At 43.5% G+C, this 6,000-nt stretch overlaps 1 non-coding gene across 1 annotated transcript; it reads right to left on the reverse strand.

Annotated features, from left to right (window-relative positions):
- Positions 1–3,600: 3,600 nt before the first annotated feature.
- On the reverse strand, positions 3,601–3,791 carry LOC140285732 (U2 spliceosomal RNA). The gene has a single exon (XR_011910708.1). It is a non-coding gene; the product is annotated as a U2 spliceosomal RNA (small nuclear RNA).
- Between the last annotated feature and the right edge of the window lie 2,209 nt (positions 3,792–6,000).

A 6,000-nucleotide genomic window follows, 5' to 3' on the forward strand; every position in this document is an offset into this window, starting at 1 on the left:
ATTCACAGCTTCCTCTCCACCATACTTGTATGGTGGGATATTCACACCCACTTGCATCCGAAGACCTCCGCCCCCACTTTTGTTGATATTTAGTCGGTCATTCACACCTAACCCGTTTTCTTGCAGCGAAACACCTCCGCTCCCTCTTTTGATTGTGTATGTTCGGGCATTCAAACCTTTTCTTACCCGCCTTTTACAAACTATGGTCGGACATTCAAACCTTCTTGTGGCCGAACACATCCACTTCTGCTTGTGATGATGTATAGTTGGGCATTCACACCTTTTCTTACCCATTTCTCAGTAATTATTGGTGGACATTCAGACCTTCTTGCAGCTGAACACCTCTGCTCCCACTTTTGATGGTGTATAGTCGGGCTTTCGAGGCTTTTCTTCAACGGTGTTTACAAATTATGGTTGGAAATTCAGACCTTGCAGCCGAAACACTCCGCTCCCTCTTTTGATCATACATTGTCGGGCATTCGCACCTTGTCTTACCCGCGTTTTACAAACCATGGTCGGACTTTCACACCTTCTTGTAGCCGAACAACTCCGCTCCCGCTATTGATTGTGTACAGTCGGGTATTTTAACCTTTTCTTACCCGCTTTTTACCAATTATGGTCGGACATTCACACCGTCTTACAGCGGAACACCTCCGCTCCCAAATTTGATGGTGTATGTTCGAGCATTCGAACTTTTTCTTACCCACTTTTTACAAGCTATGGTCGGACATTCAAACCTTCTTGTAGCAGAACACATCCACTTCTTCTTTTGATGATGTATGGTTGGGCATTCGCACCTTTTCTTACCCATTTTTCAGGAATTATGGGTGGAAATTCACACCTACTTGCAGTCGAACAGCTCTGCTCCCACTTTTGATTATGTTTGGTTGGATATTCAAACCTTTTCTTAACTGCTATTTACAAACTTTGGTCGGACGTTCACACCTTCTTGCAGCCGAACACCTCCGCTTCCGCTTATAATGGTATATATTCGGGCATTCGAACCTTTTCTTACCCGCTTTTTACCAACTATGGTCGGACATTCGCACCATCTTACAGCGGAACACCTCTGCTCCCTCTTTTGATGGTGTATTTTCGGGCATTCGCACCTTTTCTTACCCGCTTTTTACAAACTATGGTTGGACATTCAAACCTTCTTGTAGCCAAACACATCCACTCCTGCTTTTGTTGATGTATGGTTGGGCATTCGAACCTACTTGTTGCCCGCTTTTCATTAATTATGGGTGGACATTCAGACCTACTTGCAGCCGAACACCTCGGCTTCCGCTTTTGATGGTGTATATTTTTGCATTCGAACCTTTTCTTACCCGCTTTTTACAAACCATGGTCGGACTTTCACACCTTCTTTTAGCCGAACAACTCCGCTCCCGCTATTGATTGTGTAGAGTCGGGTATTTTAACCTTTTCTTACCCGCTTTTTACCAACTATGGTTGGACATTCACACCTTCTTACAGCGGAACACCTCCGCTCCCTCTTTTGATGGTGTATGTTCGGGCATTCGAACCTTTTCTTACCCGCTTTTTACAAACTATGCTCGGACATTCACACCTTCTTGCAGCGAAACACCTCCGCTCCCTCTTTTGATTGTGTATGTTCGGGCATTCAAACCTTTTCTTACCCGCCTTTTACAAACTATGGTCGGACATTCAAACCTTCTTGTGGCCGAACACATCCACTTCTGCTTTTGATGATGTATAGTTGGGCATTCACACCAATTCTTACCCATTTTTCAGTAATTATTGGTGGACATTCAGACCTTCTTGCAGCTGAACACCTCTGCTCCCGCTTTTGATGGTGTATAGTCGGGCTTTCGAGGCTTTTCTTCAACGGTGTTTACAAATTATGGTTGGAAATTCAGACCTTGCAGCCGAACACCTCCGCTCCCTCTTTTGATCATACATTGTCGGACATTCGCACCTTGTCTTACCCGCGTTTTACAAACCATGGTCGGACATTCACAGCTTCCTCTCCACCATACTTGTATGGTGGGATATTCACACCCACTTGCATCCAAAGACCTCCGCCCCCACTTTTGTTGATATTTAGTCGGTCATTCACACCTTACCCGTTTTCTTGCAGCCAAACACCTCTGATCTCGCTTTTGATGATGTAAGATTGGGCATTCAGACCTTGCTTTTCCTGCTTTTCACCAACTATAGACGGACATTCACACCTTCTTGCAGCCGAACACTTCCGCTCAACCTTTTAGGTTTCTATCACACCTTTTTTTTCACCGCATTTTATAGATTATGGTTGGAAATTCTCAACCACTCATCCGAAGACCTCTCCTCCCGCTTTTGTTAATATATTTGAACTTTGGTCAGACATTCACACCTACTTGCAGCCGAACACCACCTCTCTAGCTTTTGATGATGTATGGTCCGGCATTCTTACCGTTTCTAACACATTTTTCAGCAATTATGGTAGGACATTCACACCTTCTTGCAGCTGAACACCTCCTCTCTCACTTATGATCATGTGCAGATTGATTTTCGAAAATTTTCTTTCATGTTTTCTAGCAATTAATGATGGACATTTAGACCTTCTTGCAGCTGAACACCTCCGCTCCCGCTTTTGATCATACATTGTCAGGCATTCGAACCTTGTCTTACAAACTTTAGTCAAACATTCACACCTTTTTGCAGCCGAACACAGTTTTTTTCAGCCGAACTTGGGCATTCGAACCTTTTCATACCCACTTTTTACCAACTATGGTCGGACATTCAAACCTTCTTGTAGCCGAACACATCCAGTCCTGCTTTTGATGATGTATGTTCAGGCATTCGAACCTTTTCTTACCAGCTTTTTACAAACTATGCTCGGACATTCAAACCTTCTTGTAGCCGAACACATCCACTCCTGCTTTTGATGATGTATGGTATGGCATTCGAACCTACTTGTTGCCCGCTTTTCATTAATTATGGGTGGACATTCACACCTTGTCGCAGCCAAACACCTCCGCTCCCTGTTTTGATCATGTATGGTTGGACATTCGCACCTTTTCTCACCCGCTTTTTGCAAACTATGGTCGGCCATTCACAGCTTCCTCTCCACCATACTTCTATGGTGGGATATTCACACCCACTTGCATCCGAAGACCTCCGCCCCCACTTTTGTTGATATTTAGTCGGTCATTCGCACCTTACCCACTTTTGGCAAACTATGGCCTTCTTGCAGCCAAAAACCTCTGATCTCGCTTTTGATGATGTAAGGTTGGGCATTCAGACCTTGCTTCACCTGCTTTTCACCAAATATAGTCGGACATTCACACCTTCTTGCAGCCGAACACTTCCGCTCCACCTTTTAGTTTTCTATGGGGCATTCACACCTTTTTTTTCACCGCATTTTATAAAAACACCACAGGAACACCGTATTGAGGCTTTGTTCTGACCGCTCATTCGGTATCGCGTTTCTTTCAAGCAATTCGCCTGGTTAGCCCGCACTCGGCTCGCTCCCAGAGCCGTGTTAAAGTCTACTGCGCATTCACTCTCTTTTCTCAGCAGACTAAAAGAAAGTTTCATCTTGGGCTCCCTGAAACCTCCATCCTGCACCGCTGTTTGCTTTTTCACAAGAGCAGAGGAGAGCGCACCGTTCCCAGGGGCACTACAGTACCGGGTCGATGCTTGGAGTGAACGGAGCAAGCTCCTTTTTCAACTCCTATTGATACAAATCCATTTAATATGTAGTCCTCGCATAGAGGACACATCAGACATTAAACTGATAAGAACAGATACTACACTTGATCTTAGCCAAAAGGCCGAGAAGCGATAACTGTCCACTGGTTCACGTCCGAGGGCCCTTCCTGGCACAATGCGCACTTGTAGCGGTGTTCTTTTTATGGCCATAGTGTCACTTTGCACCTCGGCCCACCCGCTGCACTGAGCACTCTTCAGCCCTTTTAAATGGTATAACTTTACACTACCGCACGCTCCAGCGAGCACCATTCAAGCAACAACTTTGCACTCCAGCTTCGAACATTGGCACAGTCGCAACAAGTAAGGCGACTCTACTCAGAGAAGTCACTCTGCACAGTAACAAGATTTCTTTTGCACAGACAGAAAGGGCTTCATCCGCAAAGGTAAAGCCTGCCAAAAATAGAAACAACTCATTAGTGCTGCTCAACGTTGTACTTTGCAGTAAAAGAAAGAGCAAATCTAAAGATTCAGGAATCCGAGAATAAGCTTACTTCCATGAGTTCTTCACGATTTCGGATTTTGCTATAAAATGAATTCCTTCACTCAAACTAAATTAAAACTGCTAAACCGCTAATCTGTTACATGCAAGGCAGATGTCAAATTCACCGAAATAGGATCTAAGGGTATTTGGCCAATCGAGCTGTAGCAGCTTCGGTAAAAGAGTATAAGTTGAAGAGTTTGTGAATAAAGGTGTGCACACACATAGTGAGTTGTAGGAAAATAGGCAGGGAGCAATGCCGGCTGGGGTATAGGTTCTTGTATGTTGTCTGACTGTTTGATTTGAATGTGTTGTGTAAGTGTCCTGTTGAATGTTACATGTTTGGGCTTTGACACGCTTCACTGTGGTTGTTAACTGTGTGGTGTGTCCTGAAATGTTATATGTTTGGGCTGTGTGACATGCTTAATGCTTTTCAGTAGCAACCCACTTATTCATATATAGCAACTGACAACATAAGAAGTCCGGACATACTTTGATAGTAGTTGTAGAAGTATCCTTATTGATAATAGATAAACTAATTCATAGTGATAGAACAGTAGATGAACAGGTGCCTGCACATGTCTCATGAAAATAAAATGGGTGTATGATTGCTGACGGCAGAGCAATACTGCCAAACTTATGAGTTCTTGTGGCAAACTTGATTCAGTGTCTTGACGTGTATACGCTGTTTCGCTGACTTGTCACAAGAAACAAAGTGTGTTTGATAAGATCCGACCATTTTATTACGGGAGGATCAGTATATATGGATTCTGATGTGACTGATAAACTCATTCGTATCTTAAGCATAATCTAATACGTGAGACAACGCCCTGGCACACAATCAAAAAAAAAAAAAGAGAGAGCGGTTTTGTGTCCCCACAGTCCATAATGTAGAAAAGAGAGAAAAAAGCCTTTCTGATTTGTTGTGTGTGCTCACAGTGCAGAGTGTAGAGAAAAGAGAGAAAAGAAAGCCGTTTTGGTGTCACGGGTGTTGTGACTTACACACACACATTTCTGAATTGAGAAAGGAAATTATTTTAGAGGAAGCACTAGAGTTTAGATCCCACATTTGTTGATAGGCATTCATTTAATTTTTCTTTCAATCAGTTTTAAAGTGAATACTAACTGAGAAATGAAAAAGGTGAAGAGTTTAGAAGCTTGGTTCAAGAGCAAAACTTGGTTTATGATCAGCTGAGTCTCTAAACAGAACAGCAAAGGGCTTCATCGAACATTTAAAAAAGATTCAGATTGTTAGAATATCCAGAATTTATAGGAATGGTGGTGATTACTCTTATTTTCTACAATGGAAATAACTGCACCATGTCTGTTTTATGAATTTAAGGGGCTAAAAAGTTTTGTTCTCGTTTTTCTATGATTAACCGAATGTATGTGAGAGTCCAAACAGACAGAAGGGTTACGGCCGAGCGCTGGACCTTCCAAAAAAGATGAGACAGGCTGGACCCGTGCCATACTAGTTAAGGCCTGCCTGTGGATTACAGGTTCTTTAAACTCTCACACACACAAACTCACACACGTTCGCACACATACACCCATACACACACACATTCTTGAACTTGCTGCAAGATTAAACCTTTGCATTAACTGACTCCAGCAACTCTGAGTCTCATTGAGAGACTTTTCTCAACAATTGGGTCCTCAAACCAGATCTCAACGTTTTTTCCGCTGTCCAGGGTCGGAGCTGAAACCGTGCACGGGGGAGTCCAGTACTCCTAATGAAAGACCCCCTGCTGAATTGCGGTAATTAGGGGCCAGTGTCCACTGAAAGGGGAAAAAGGGACGAGATC

This window comes from Leuresthes tenuis, unplaced genomic scaffold, assembly GCF_036924035.1.
Source record: "Leuresthes tenuis unplaced genomic scaffold, fLeuTen1.0.hap1 SCAF_56, whole genome shotgun sequence".
NCBI lineage: Eukaryota > Metazoa > Chordata > Actinopteri > Atheriniformes > Atherinopsidae > Leuresthes > Leuresthes tenuis.